Source organism: Elephantulus edwardii, unplaced genomic scaffold (genome assembly GCF_000299155.1).
Source record: "Elephantulus edwardii isolate Elephantulus edwardi_28Jun2011 unplaced genomic scaffold, EleEdw1.0 scaffold00037, whole genome shotgun sequence".
NCBI lineage: Eukaryota > Metazoa > Chordata > Mammalia > Macroscelidea > Macroscelididae > Elephantulus > Elephantulus edwardii.
The window spans coordinates 14,646,811-14,660,121 of NW_006399787.1; positions in this window are offsets into that span (position 1 = coordinate 14,646,811).

Here is a 13,311-nt window from a genome sequence, read left to right on the forward strand (position 1 = left end):
TTTTCAATAATCAAAGATGCCATGGATAAAATCTTGAACAATTCAGGAAACATTAAAAGGAGATGGAAGGAATACATAGTGTCACTCTACCAAAAAGAACAGGTCAACACCGAAGAATTTCAGGAAGTAACATATGAACAAGAGCCAATGGTAACAAAAAAAGAAGTTTCACGTTGTGCTGAAAACACTGGCCAAATAAATAATTAAGGCTCCAAGAATAAGTGAGATACTGATTGATATTTTTTAACTAACAGATATAACCTTGGACATGCTTACCAACCTATGCTAGGAAATTTGTTGGGCAATTGACTGACTGACTGGGAGAGATCCCTATTTGGTCCCATTCTGAAGAAAGATGATCTAACAGAATGTGAAAATTACAGAAAAAATATCATTAATATCATATGCAACCAAAATACTGTCTAAAGATCATCCCAAAATGACTGGAACGGTATGTTGACAGGAAACTTTCAGAAGTTCAAGCTGTATTTAAAAGAAGCTGTGGCACCAGGAATAGCATTGCTGACATCAGATGAATCCTGGATAAAAGGAGAGAATATCCAAAGAATACCCATCTGTGTTCTATGGACTATGCAAAGGCATTTGACTGTGTGGGTTGCAACAAACTATAGCTAACATTGAGGAGAATGGGAATCCCACAGCACTTGATTGTACTCATGCAAAATCTTTAATTAGACCAAGAAATCATTATCCAATCAAAGGGACACTGTACGGTTTAAAATCAAGAAGGGTATGCATCAGGAGTATATCCTTTCTCCATTTCTATGCAATCTGTACATTGAGCAAATAATCAATGAAGCCATACTCTATGAAGAATGTGGCATCAGGATTGGAGGAAGACTCATCAACAACCTGAGTTTATGCAGTTCATACAACCTTGTTTGCAGAAAGTGAGGAGAACCTAAAGCACTTGTTGCAGAAGATCAAAGGCTATAGCCTTCAATATAGATTACATCTTAATATCAAGGAAACAAAGGCCCTTACCACTGGTTCAGTAGGCAATATCATGATAGATGGAGAAAGGATTGAAACTGTTAATGAATACCACAATCAACACGTTTGGTACCAGTAGTTGGGAGAAAAGAAGACATATTGTTTTGGGCAAGTCCGCTGTCAGGAATCTCTCCAAAATACTGAAATACTTCAAACTGTGATGTCAGTTTAAAGATTAATGTGCACCTGATTCAGGCTATGGAGGTTTGGCAGGAAGAAAAGAACAAAAATGAATAAATGGAAATCCAAAGTCTCTGTAAACTTTCATTAAAATTAATATTTTTAAAAAATGGCAAATGATGTTAGAAATTAAGATAGTAGTTACCACTGGGGGGAAAATGGTACGTAGTCACTGGAACTCTTAATCCATTTAGGACAGAGTTTAACTATTCCATGTGGTTTCCAGGGGTGTAACTCTTTACAGACTCAGACTGTTGTGTATTTCTACTGAGGTGCAGCTGATGGATTTAAACTGCTGACCCTTTGGTTAGCAATCAAATACCTTAACCTTTTTGCTAATAGAGCTGCTATTTCATGTAAAACCCACTTTCAACTCTAATTCTTAAAGACCCTCCATATAGGGCTTCTGGGGCTGTAAATCCCAACAGAACTGAACACCTGTGTTTCTCCCAACAAGTGGCTAAGGATTTTAACGCCAACCTTTCAGTTAGCAGTTCAACACTGACCTGCCTACACCTCCTGGACTCCTTGTCTCATGTAAAGGGGTGAAAAAAAGACACATTGCAGTAATATCACTGCACAGATGGTGATGGAGACAGCGGCTGTATCTGCCAGCACTACACAGACTCACTCCTGGGTCTGTGCATCAGGCAGGGAGGAACAATAATCACTGAATGAGAGACCTGGGACAAAAGTGGGAGGAAATTAAAGGATTAAGTGAAAGCCTCACATTATCCCAAAGCTTTATTTTGGATAATGAAAGTCTTCCAACTCTTAGAAGAGTATTTCAGACTTTCCAAAGAGTGACTGGAATACTCTGTATTTGTTCTTAATAACTTCCTGCTGCCCAGCAAATAAACTCTGAACCCCTTCAACCAGTTTATAAGCATGAAATAGTTATTATTTCTTTCTGCTCAGTATTTTTATCCTATAAAATGTTCTTCTTTTTTTTTTTCCTGGTAAAATATAGTAAGTCAGCTCTGTCTTTGCCAGGGTTGATTATATCACTTCACACATCAATTGGCCCAAGGAGGATATGTGACTGATAAGGACCAATCAGAGTCCTTTCCTTGGGGTTATATAAGGACACTGGGGGGAGGGAATCATCCCCTTTCCTTTGGGATGATTGTGCTGAAAGATGTGAGAGCAGGGATATTAGTGACCATCTTCTGTCTCTCTAGTGACACAAAGAGGAAGTCTAGAAAATGAGGTATTGATCAAGAGTGCTGACAAGACCACTTAAGTTCCTGGATTCAACCATGCCTAAATTCCTGGATGCGTGAGTCCAATAAAATCACTTTTGCTTGAGTTGGTTTGAATTTTGCTTGAGTTCAGTTGAGATTTTGTTGTCTGCATTCAAGAGACCTGACTAATCATCATTATACATATATGGGATTCCGTGCTCTCCACAGATCTTCTGAATTTCCATTTCTAGTCTTGGCATAGGGACCCCTGACAGCATAGTCTGTAGGAAGTTGCACTGGTAACCCAAAGGCTGTAACTCTCTGGAGGTTGGGATCTCCATGGGAGAAAGGGGGCAATCTCATCTCATCTCATCTCACCTCACCTCACCTCATCTCATCTCATGTGATTTACAGCCTCAGAAACCCAAGAGAGGGCCTGCTAAGTCAGTTCTGACTCCATGACAATGAATTTGAGTCTTATAGTTTGTCTTTATATAACCAACAACAAGGCCAATTTTGAGCATGGAAAACTTTCCTTGAGCAAGAGTTCGCACAAAGCAAAGTTCAGCTTAAACCAGTCTACTTCCAACACTATGGGGTTGGAGAAGAATATTTAATATCCCATGGAATGCCAAAAGAACAAACAAATCTATCTTTGAGGAAGTGCACTCAGGGTGCTCCTGAGAGGCAAGGATGGTGAAAATTTGCCTCACATACTTTGTACATGTTGTCAGGAGAGGTCAATCCTTGGAGAAAGACATCATGCTGGGATGCAAGAGGGGTCAGTGAAAGAGAAGACCCTCAATGAGATGGACTGACAAAATAACTGTAAAAAAGGGATCAAGCATGGCAGAGATCACAAGGATAGTGCAGGATGGGACAATGTTCAGCTCTGTTGTTCACAGATAATGTCACTATGAATTGTAGTTGACTCAATGACACCTAACAGCTCTGGTAGCCTAGTGGTAAGAAGCTGGACTGCAATCTCAAAGGCCTTTCATTCACACTTTAAGACTGAGAGAAATGGACTGTTGATTCCAAAGTCTCCCTCTGACCCAAAGGTCAAGAGAACAAAGCTCAGGGAAAACGTCCTTTAATTTACTTGACCTGGCAACATTTGGAGGCTCTTAGATAACTCACTCCAGTGCATAGGCTATCTAGCTTCATGGCAGAGTGTAGGCTTGTCTTCTTTGACTGCAAAACCCACTTTTCTCTACCATCTGCCTTATAACAGCCACCACCCACCACCACTGATTTTTTAAAAAATGGGCTTAACCCCTAATTTCCTATCTTACTTGTTACGTGCTGTCGAGTTGCCTGCGACTTATAGCAACCCTATGTACAACAGCTCTGAAGACTGCTCTGTCCTGAGCCAGTCTCACTGATTCTCACATACCCACTTCCATTGCCGCAGTTACTGTATATTTTTTTTTATTATCCTTAACAGAAATAACTAGAGAAATATATTTTTGTTGTTGCTGTTGTGTAATGGGTCAAAACCAACCCATAGTTGACCCTTCAGTGGGTTTTGAATGGAAGAAAATTGCCCATCTTTCTCCCACAGAGCAGCTGGTGGATTCAAACTGGGAACCTTTGTGTTGGCAACCCAATTCCTCACCATTAAGCCACCAGAGTTCCCTACTACCAACATTAGATGAGTAAAAGGGCACTAAATCTACTCTGTCTTCTCATTTCACTTTCAATAAGCAAAATAAGTATTTCTTTGCATTTATAATCAAACTTCTGTTGTTTTTCTCTAAAGATTTAAGCTCACCAACATGGATTTCTTCTACCAGAAATACTTCAGTTGTTGTTAATTGCCACTGACTTGGCTCTGATTCACCACTATCCTTCGTACAACAGAAGGAAGCCCTGCTTGATCCTTCAACAGCCTCACAAACTCTATTGAACTTAAACTCACAGGTGCAGCCATTGTATCAACTAATCTCATTTAAGGTCTTCTTCATTTTTCACTGACCTACTGCTTTACCAAAAAAAGCATGATGTCTATTCCCAAGGGCAGGCCCCTCCTGACAATAGGTCCAAAGTGTGTGAAACAAAGTTTTGTCATCTTCATTTCTAAGAAGCATTCTGACTGCACATCTTCTAAAACACATTTGTTTGCTCTTTTTACAGCCCTGAAGAGTGTATTCAATATTCCTTGCCAATACCACAGTGTAAAAGCATCAGTTCTTCTTCAGTCTTCTTTATTCATTGTCTGATTCTCATATGCATTTGAGGTAACTGAAAACATCATGGCTTAGGTCAGGTGGATCTCAGAATGAAACCTTGCTCTTCAGAACTTTAAGGAATTTCTTACAGCTGATTTGTCCAGTGTGATACATCATTTACTTTCTAGACTGTTGTGTCTATGGGCAATGATGTTGACTTCACAATGAAATCCTTGACAACTTCAATTTTATCTTCATTTATCATGCTTCTGCCTACTTATTCTCAATAAGGAGTATTAAATATTCTTTGCACTCTCCTTGTATTTTGTATATTTTCCTTTTGTTGGTATGTGCAGATGAGTCACTTGCAACTCATAACAACATTATATACAACAGCTCTGAGCCCTGCTCTTTCTTGAGTCAATCTTATAGTCTCTGACACACCAACTCCCATTACCCCTGTCACTGAGTCAATCCATCTCATCCAGGGTCTTCCTCTCTTGTGCTGTCCCTCCAACCTCCCGAGCACGATGTTCCTTTCCAAGGACTGGTCACTCCTTGCAACATGCCCAAAGTATATCAGACAGAGCTTCAAAACTCTGGCCTCCAAGGAGCAGTCTGGGTTCACCCTCTCCAGTATGAACCTGTTTGTTCTCTTGTCAGTCTATGGTATAGTCAATACTCTTCTCTAGCACCACAACTCAAAGGTGTCAATTGTTCTTCTATCATTCTTAGTCACTGTCCAGCTTTCTGATGCATAGCAAGTAATTGCAAAGGCCATGGCCTGGATCAAATGCACTTTAGTCTCCAGACTGATATCATTGTTCTTCAGTACTCTGGAGAGGTTTCTGACAGCAGATTTTCCAAATGTAATTCATCTTTAGATCTCCTGGCTGTTGGTACCAGGAGTGTTGATTATAGAGCCAAGTAAACTGAAGCTGTCAACAATCTCAATCTCTTCACTGTCTATCATATGCTGTCAATAGGCCCAGTGGTGAAAATCTTTGTTTTATGCTGAGTTTCAATCCATACTAAAGGCTGCAGTCCTTGACCTTCTGCTGCAAATGTCTCAAGTTCTCCTCAGTTTCAGCAAGCAGGGTTGTGTCATCTGTGTAATGCAGGTTATTTATGAGTCTCCCTTCAATCCTCATGCCACACTCCTTCTCATGACACCCTTTACTTACACACAAATGTCTATGTATACAGTTGCCACTCCTGTTACCATGTCTGTGGACCTAAGTCTAATGACAATCTAAAGTCCTATTCACCTGCACAGTCTCTTCAATGAAACCTCTCTCAGGGAGAAACCTCTCCCTTCTTCCATCCACTCTTATGCTTAATTTCTCAGTCTCCTCCTCACTCTGAGACTTTTAAGCTTCTCTAACACAGAATTGATCATATGATTAATCATTTTACCCATCACTCACTCATTCACCGCCATGAGTCCATTCCCACTCACAGCAACCTGCCATCAAGTTGCCAAGGTTGCAAAGCACAACAGGAGAAGACTTTCCATCTTTCTCCCGAGGAGCTGCTGGTGGATTTTGACCTCAGGAGACACCCGGCCTTTGAGTTAGCAGCACAGCTCACTGTGCAGTATGCCACCAGAGCTCCCTGTCTTACTTGTTGCTATTATTGTTTGCAGTCGAGTCAGAACCAACCCATAGCTGACCCTCAAGGAGGTTTTCAGAAACAGTTAATACCATAGGAGGAGTTTGTCCATCCTTCTCCTATGGAGCAGCGGGTGGATTTGAACCACGTACCTTCAGGATTGTGGTGCAGCTTCTTACCACTAATCTTACTCATAGTGTCAGGTAAAAATGTCTTTGGTAGTGAGATTTACTTGCTGGTGTGAGGAAACAGGGCAAGGGTCAGGAGAAACAGCAGAGACTTTAGACCAAGTGATAAGTTCATCTCTTTCAAACTCCCTGTGGTAGGTGCCCCATTCCCTCCTGCCTACTACCCACTGATTTGCTTGGCATTACTTCCAGGAACACTGTCTTTTTCATCAATATGCCAGAACAATCAACAATTTCTCAGTCCTGTGCCATGACTGGGAAGAATACAGATCAATAGTGCTAACTTACTCTTGTCTAAATACTCCTGGTTATGGGCAGCAACCAGCCCCCAGGTCCATAAACCACCTTCTATTCTGAAGGTTATGATGCCTTACCCATCCCCCTCCTCCCCAAAAAATCTAAAACATAATCAATAGACTTCTTCTTTGTGAACACATACTTTCTATTTTGACCAGCTGCTGAATCAGTCCTTGTATTAGGATGTATGGTCAGCAAAATGATATAATGGCATCTTCCTGCTTGGTTTGGAATCTGAACACAGCAGCACTTACATAGCACTTTAAAGGAAAAGTATGCTGGACTTTTTTTTTAAGTTATTGTCTTTCTTCTGGAGAGGTCACAACCAGAAAACATAGCCAGCTCAAATGCGCATTTCATTGGGATTGGCGATGGGGATCAGCATATTTTTTCTAGTTGAAATTAGCTACTAATGATGAGAAATTGGACTGAAAATATGACAACAACTGGTCTTTTTGGATAGTGCCCAGCCTTTTCACTCCACCACAGTCTGCAGTCATCCTTAGTGTTCCCTGCCTGTAAGATGTGGAGCCAGATACCATTCATCCTCACACATAGGGGCTCTTTAAAAAGAGGTGAATGTTATTCGATACCCATGATGGCCTACTGGGTAAGGAGCTGCATTGCCAACCCAGAGTTATGGAGTTCAAATCTACCAGCTTCACCACAGGAGACAGATGAGCTCTCCCCTCCTGTGTGATTCACCTGATGGAGGGTCAGCTGTAAGTCACTTGTGACTCAACAGCACATAACAACAGCAGATTGCTATTGAAAATTAGTCAGAGGGCCTCAGATTTCAAGAAAAGTCTGTGTACTTGGATCTTCCTGTGAATAAAACCTTTCTCTAAGCAAAGAGTACGAAATGTATTCTAATGCATATAAGATCATGTACATGGTTTGCTAAAAGAACAAACCACCCTATTTTTTGGATGAAGCAGAGTCAAGGCACTCCTTTAGAGGCAAAGATGATGAGACCTCATTTCACATACTTGGGATTTCTTTGTCAGGATGGATCTGTGCTTGGAAAAGGACTCTTATGCTTGGAAAGGTGGGAGGCGGAGGGGAAGATCCTCACTGAGAGGAGCTAACCCAGTAGCTGCAAAGATGGGCTTACACACAGCAGATTGTAAGGGTGGCTCAGGACCCCGCAAGGTTTCAATCTGTTGTGTGCAGGGTCGCTGCGAGTTGGAGCCGACTTGATGGCGCTAACAGTGCATGCTTCACATAGAAAGAATTATTTTGATTAAAAAAAATAAAGAGCTATTTTGATTAAAAAAAACCCTGAAGGTGCCGTTGTGAAAACAAGCCCCCTTGTTCCACATGTTTACCTAAGTCCTGTAAGTATGTAAATTTGCAGATCGATTTCTAAGGCTTCTCTCTTCATTTCTTCTTTCCTCAAACAGCCATTAACCAATTACTTATAAACCAGACTCTAGCAGAAGCTGTTGTTATTATTGTAAGTCATTAGTTGCTTTCCACTCCATGAATAAATTGAATAATTCCAAATCTCTGCTCACATGCAATGCACATTCTAGGAGGAGGAGGCAGACAGTATACAAATAAGTACCCAGAATGCAATATGAGGATAAAATCTAGTTGCTAGTGAGACAATTCCAACTCATGGTGAAAGTGTGTGAGAGAATAAGTCTAATTGAGCATTTGGCTGTTAACTAAAAAGTCCGCAGTTCAAACCCACCAGCCACTGCACGGTAGGAAGCTGTGCCAGTCAGCTGCCATAAAGATGCAGCAAGCTTACTCTGTTCCATTGAGGTAGTAACAGTTAGAATTCAAATGGAGAGCAATGGACTTTCTTCTAAATTTTACTTTCAAAATTAGATTTTCAGGCCTTTCTTTCAAGAGGTCTCTGGGTTAGTACAAACCACCGATCTGTTGCTTAGTTGGATAGCATTTAACTGTGCTGTCGAGGGACTTCCGAGGGTGGTATAGTGTGCTTCTACTCCCAACATCTGCACCGATGGGAAATGGTCAGGGTGACAGTCTGGGTAAGGTAATAGGTAAGGACAAGGGTTACTATGTTAGACAAGATGGTTTGGGATAGCCTTTGATGACAAGAGATTTTTATATTCATGTTCTCTCTAAAAGTAAGCATGTTTAATAGTCATTTATTATCCACTTATCACCTGAAAAGCTCACCTTTCTCCCTTTATGAGATATCTATTTCCCAACCAGTCTCTCCTAGATCTGATAAACAATGTTCTTTATCTACACAGAACTGTACTTACTGTCATCTATTTGTTTATTCCCTAATCTGATTCATAAAATGTCATTTATTCTTTTTTCAAACTATCACTTACCATCTTTTATTGTTAATGTTCTGATTATTCCTATCATCTCTCCAAAGCAATTGAAATTGCCCCATCTGTAGGGACTATGGGTATCCCCCATCCCACATCATGATACTTCCAAGAGATTCATATCTCTGAGGTTAAATCTTGCTTTCTTCACTCACTAGCTATCTGGCCTAGGGCAAGGGACAGAATCTCTGGCCCAGCTTTGATTTCTTCACCTGTAAAATGGAGGTAATACCACCTAACACTTGGGAAAAAGTTTTGATTCTTTAAAGAACTTTACAAATGCCAACTGTTATTTTGTAATGTATCACAGCTCATAAGACAAAGCTTTGTAGGTCAGGAAAATTTTTGTTTAGGCAGCTAATATTTATCAGGAATTTACTATATGGTGGTCCAGTGCTGGGGATGGGACAAAATTAAAGTTAAAAAAAAAGTTTTAGCTTCTTGGGTATACTAACATTAGGGTGAAATTACAAATTAGGGTGAGGGCGTATCTACACTCTAGATCTAGCCAGTTAAAATCAGTCAAGCAATAAGAACGAGGGTTATATCTACTTGCAACTTACATTCACACCACACTAAAAAATGCATCCAGATTATTATCAGTTAAGTCTCTGTACCCATAATAATCCACACTTTGTTGTTGTTGTTAAGTGCCATCAAGTAGTAGCCGACTCATAGCGACCCTATGAATGAAAATCCTCAACACTTGCGAGACTTTCATCCTTTCTCCAGGTTCATAGGGATTCCAGAGGCAAGCTATTTACAGAAGTGGATGCCACTCCTGCTTCCTACTCCATAAATTCACACTTTATTTGTCCATTAATCCAATCTGTAGTAGTCAATCTACTTACAGTACTAGTCCATACATCCACACTGCACTAGTGCATACTTCCGTATTCTATCAAGTCCATATATAAAACCATGCTAATCCATGTGTCCCCACTAAACTAGTCTACACAGTCACACTGGAACATTTCATACACCTATACCATAGCAGTCCATATATACACACACCATGCTAGTCCATATATCTACACTCCACCAGTTCATATATCCACACCAAACCAGTCCATACATTCACACTGTATCAGTCCATACATCCACATTGTGTCAGTCATCTAAATAAACAAACAAAAAACACTGCCGTCAAGTCAATTCTGACTCAGAGCAACCCTTTTAGGCTGGAGGAGAACATTCTTTTAGTGCTTTCAAAGCTATACATCTTTACAGAAGCAGACTGTTACATCTTTCTTCTATCAAACAGAAATACCCAGTTTGTTCCCAAGTATTTAACTTACATTTCACCAGGGTTCCCATCTGACCCCAGATATGGTACCTTTATCATCTCCTTGCCACTTGAACAAAGAAAAAAGAACAATAAATTCAAAGAAGAACCGATGCCTTTGAATTCCAGTACTGGTAAGAATATAGAATAGACCACAGACTTGCAGAAGAACGACCAAATCTCTCTCAGAATTACAGCTAGAATGCTCCTTAGACATGAGAGTGGCACGACTTTGTATCATGAACTTTATAGGCAGGTTATCAAGAGGACCCAATCCCTAACAGACAGTCAGCAAAAAGGAAAGCCTGCAACCCATGGGCTGCCACGGTGGTGTCTGATGAGCTCAGACAAAGCAACAACTGTGATGATGCCCAGGCAATGTTTTATTCTGCTTTACATAAGGACACTCTGAGTCTTGAGTCAACAGCACCTCAGTGCACCTCACAGAATAGTCCTGGGGCTTTAATGAGCCTCCTTCAGCTTTTCCCCCTTCTTCCTTTTTGAGGAGGAGGCAGTGGAAGGCAGTGCTGGGCCTTTGTTTGCTTTACCTGCTGCTTTGGTAATTGAGGTGATTAATAGTGAACTTGCTCCTCTTTTTTGGAATGTGTAGATGCAGTAGAAATTGAATTACCTCTTCCAGGCCTCAGAGAGGCAATGATGACGCATTGGATAAGTTTCATGGCTTCTAACATCTCAAGCAGGTACTCTAAGTCATTACTTAATGTAACTCATTAGGTTTAATGTTCATTTTAACTGCTTGCTTGTAAGTATTTTTGCTTTCTTTATAGCTTGAAGGACTGGGGTTTCATGACTGATTATTACTCTTATGGCAGTTTCAGTGACTCCAAATACTGCATGATTTTCTCTTTATCTACTTTAGAAAGTTTCCTCCCCATAGAGAAGATGAATACTGATTCAGCCAATGCTTACTGAGCTGCTTACAGGCACTGGGTAGACAGATAGGGAGCTCTGGTGGGGCAGTCCATACTCCAGGCTGCATTGCTAACCCCAAAGACAGAGCCTCTCCAACAGATCCAATCCACCAGTGGTTCCTCAGAGAAAGATGAGCTGTATCCTCTCGTGGGATTTACAGTCTGGGAAACCTGATGGAGTGAGTGAACATGAGTAGACAGATATGAAGGGAAAGGAAGAAAAGGGGGTCTTTGCTTTTGCACTTTAAAAATTTAGTACAGTGGTTCTGAATGTGGTCTCTGAACTAATAGGGCAAGTTCAGCAGGGAACTGGTTAAAAACACAAATCTCAGGCTATGCTTCATAGCACAGAAGAGACACTCTGGAGGTGTGTTCCGGCAATCTGTACTTGAGTAAACACTCTACGAAGATCCTCTTCAGCTAATGCCAAAATTGTAAACACACAGTTAATGTATGGAGGGGCCTCTACAAGTCTCATTTGTCTTCCCAGGCAGCAGAGTTCCTGAAATGTTTCAATGTGTCCATTGTCCATCATAGTAACAACAAAGACCATATGAGGAGTCGGAGGACTAATTGATACAAGAACTGTGGCATCAGGGTTGAAAGAAGACGCCCCAACAACCTGGCCTGTACAGAGGACACAACCGTGCTTGCAGAAAGTGAAAAATATGTGAAGTGCTTACTGAAGAAGATAAAAGACTACAGCCTTCCAAATGGGTTACATCTCAACATCAAGACAATAGAACTCTAACCAATGGACAATAGGTAACATCATAATTGATGGAGAGGAAAATAACACTGTCCATGATTTCATCTTACTTGGATCCATAATCAACCCATGATAACAGCAGTCAGGTAATCAAAAGACATGTTACTTTGGGAAAAATCTGCTGTCAAGGACTTCTCCAAAGTGCTAAAGAGCAAGAAAGTCCTTTGAAAGATTAAGGTGTATTTTTTGCAAACCATAGTATTTTCAATTTCTTCCTAAGCATCTGAAAAGTAATAAGTATGACAGAAGAACTGATGCCTTTGAACTGTGGTACTGGCAAAGAGTACTACTGAACATCCCACAGACTGCCATGATAACAACATATTTTTCCTAAAATAAATGCAACCAAGGTGTTCCTTAGAGTCCAAGATGGTTAAGCTTCATCTCACCTAGCATGTTGTCAGGACAATTCTTGGGAAACGACATCATTCTGGGAAAGGTGGAGGGTCAGAGTAAGAGAGATAGAAGATCAACAAGTTGAACTTGGCAGTGACTGTACTAAGAGACTGAGCATATGGGAAATCATGAGGATGACAGATGACAGGACAAAGTTCAGACCTGTTGTTCCTGGGGTTGCTACGAGTTGTAGTGGACTGGATGGCACATAACATCAGCAACAAACCCCACATAACCAGTACTCATTCTACGTCTTCTCTGATACTTAAATCCCTAACTCTGATCAAGTGACCCAAGTATTACTGATCCATAATGTACATCTTGCTTTAAAAAAAATGCAGAGAAATGAAGAGCTGAACTCTCCTGAAAAGAAAGAGCAATAAGAAAAATGAAAATATCACCTGTCAAAACCATCCAGGAAACTTACAGTAAGAGTCCAAGCCTTTATCGCATACTAAGTTTTATTTACAAGACTTGGTTGGAGATGCAGGTGTAGAATACAACGAATAATGCCATGAGAATTCATTTATTCAGCAGAATAACGTCTGAGAGAATATATTGTTTGCAGAAATATTAACAGCAGTTCTCTCTGGGTGGGGGATTATAAACCATCTTTCTTTATTTGTTCTTCTCTATTTTCCCCAATGGATATATACTACTTTGTAATTGGGGGGAAGAGGAAGAAGGAAAATTGTCTCTTGAAATGTTACATGCCTATCACTCAACTTGAAGGTTTATTTTGCAATTCTATTTCTTCCTATACAGCAGGATAGTGTGTATAGTAATTATTTATATCATGCCATATGCTCCAATGAAGACAAAATTCAGTAAATATATTCATTCCAGCTGGCTCTGAAAATGAAGAGGTTAAATGCTTTCCCAGGTTCAAAGCACTATGAATTAAGACAAGCTAACTGTGAAGCTAAAAGAAAAATTAATCCCAGTATTGAGGACTGAGAGCATCTCTTT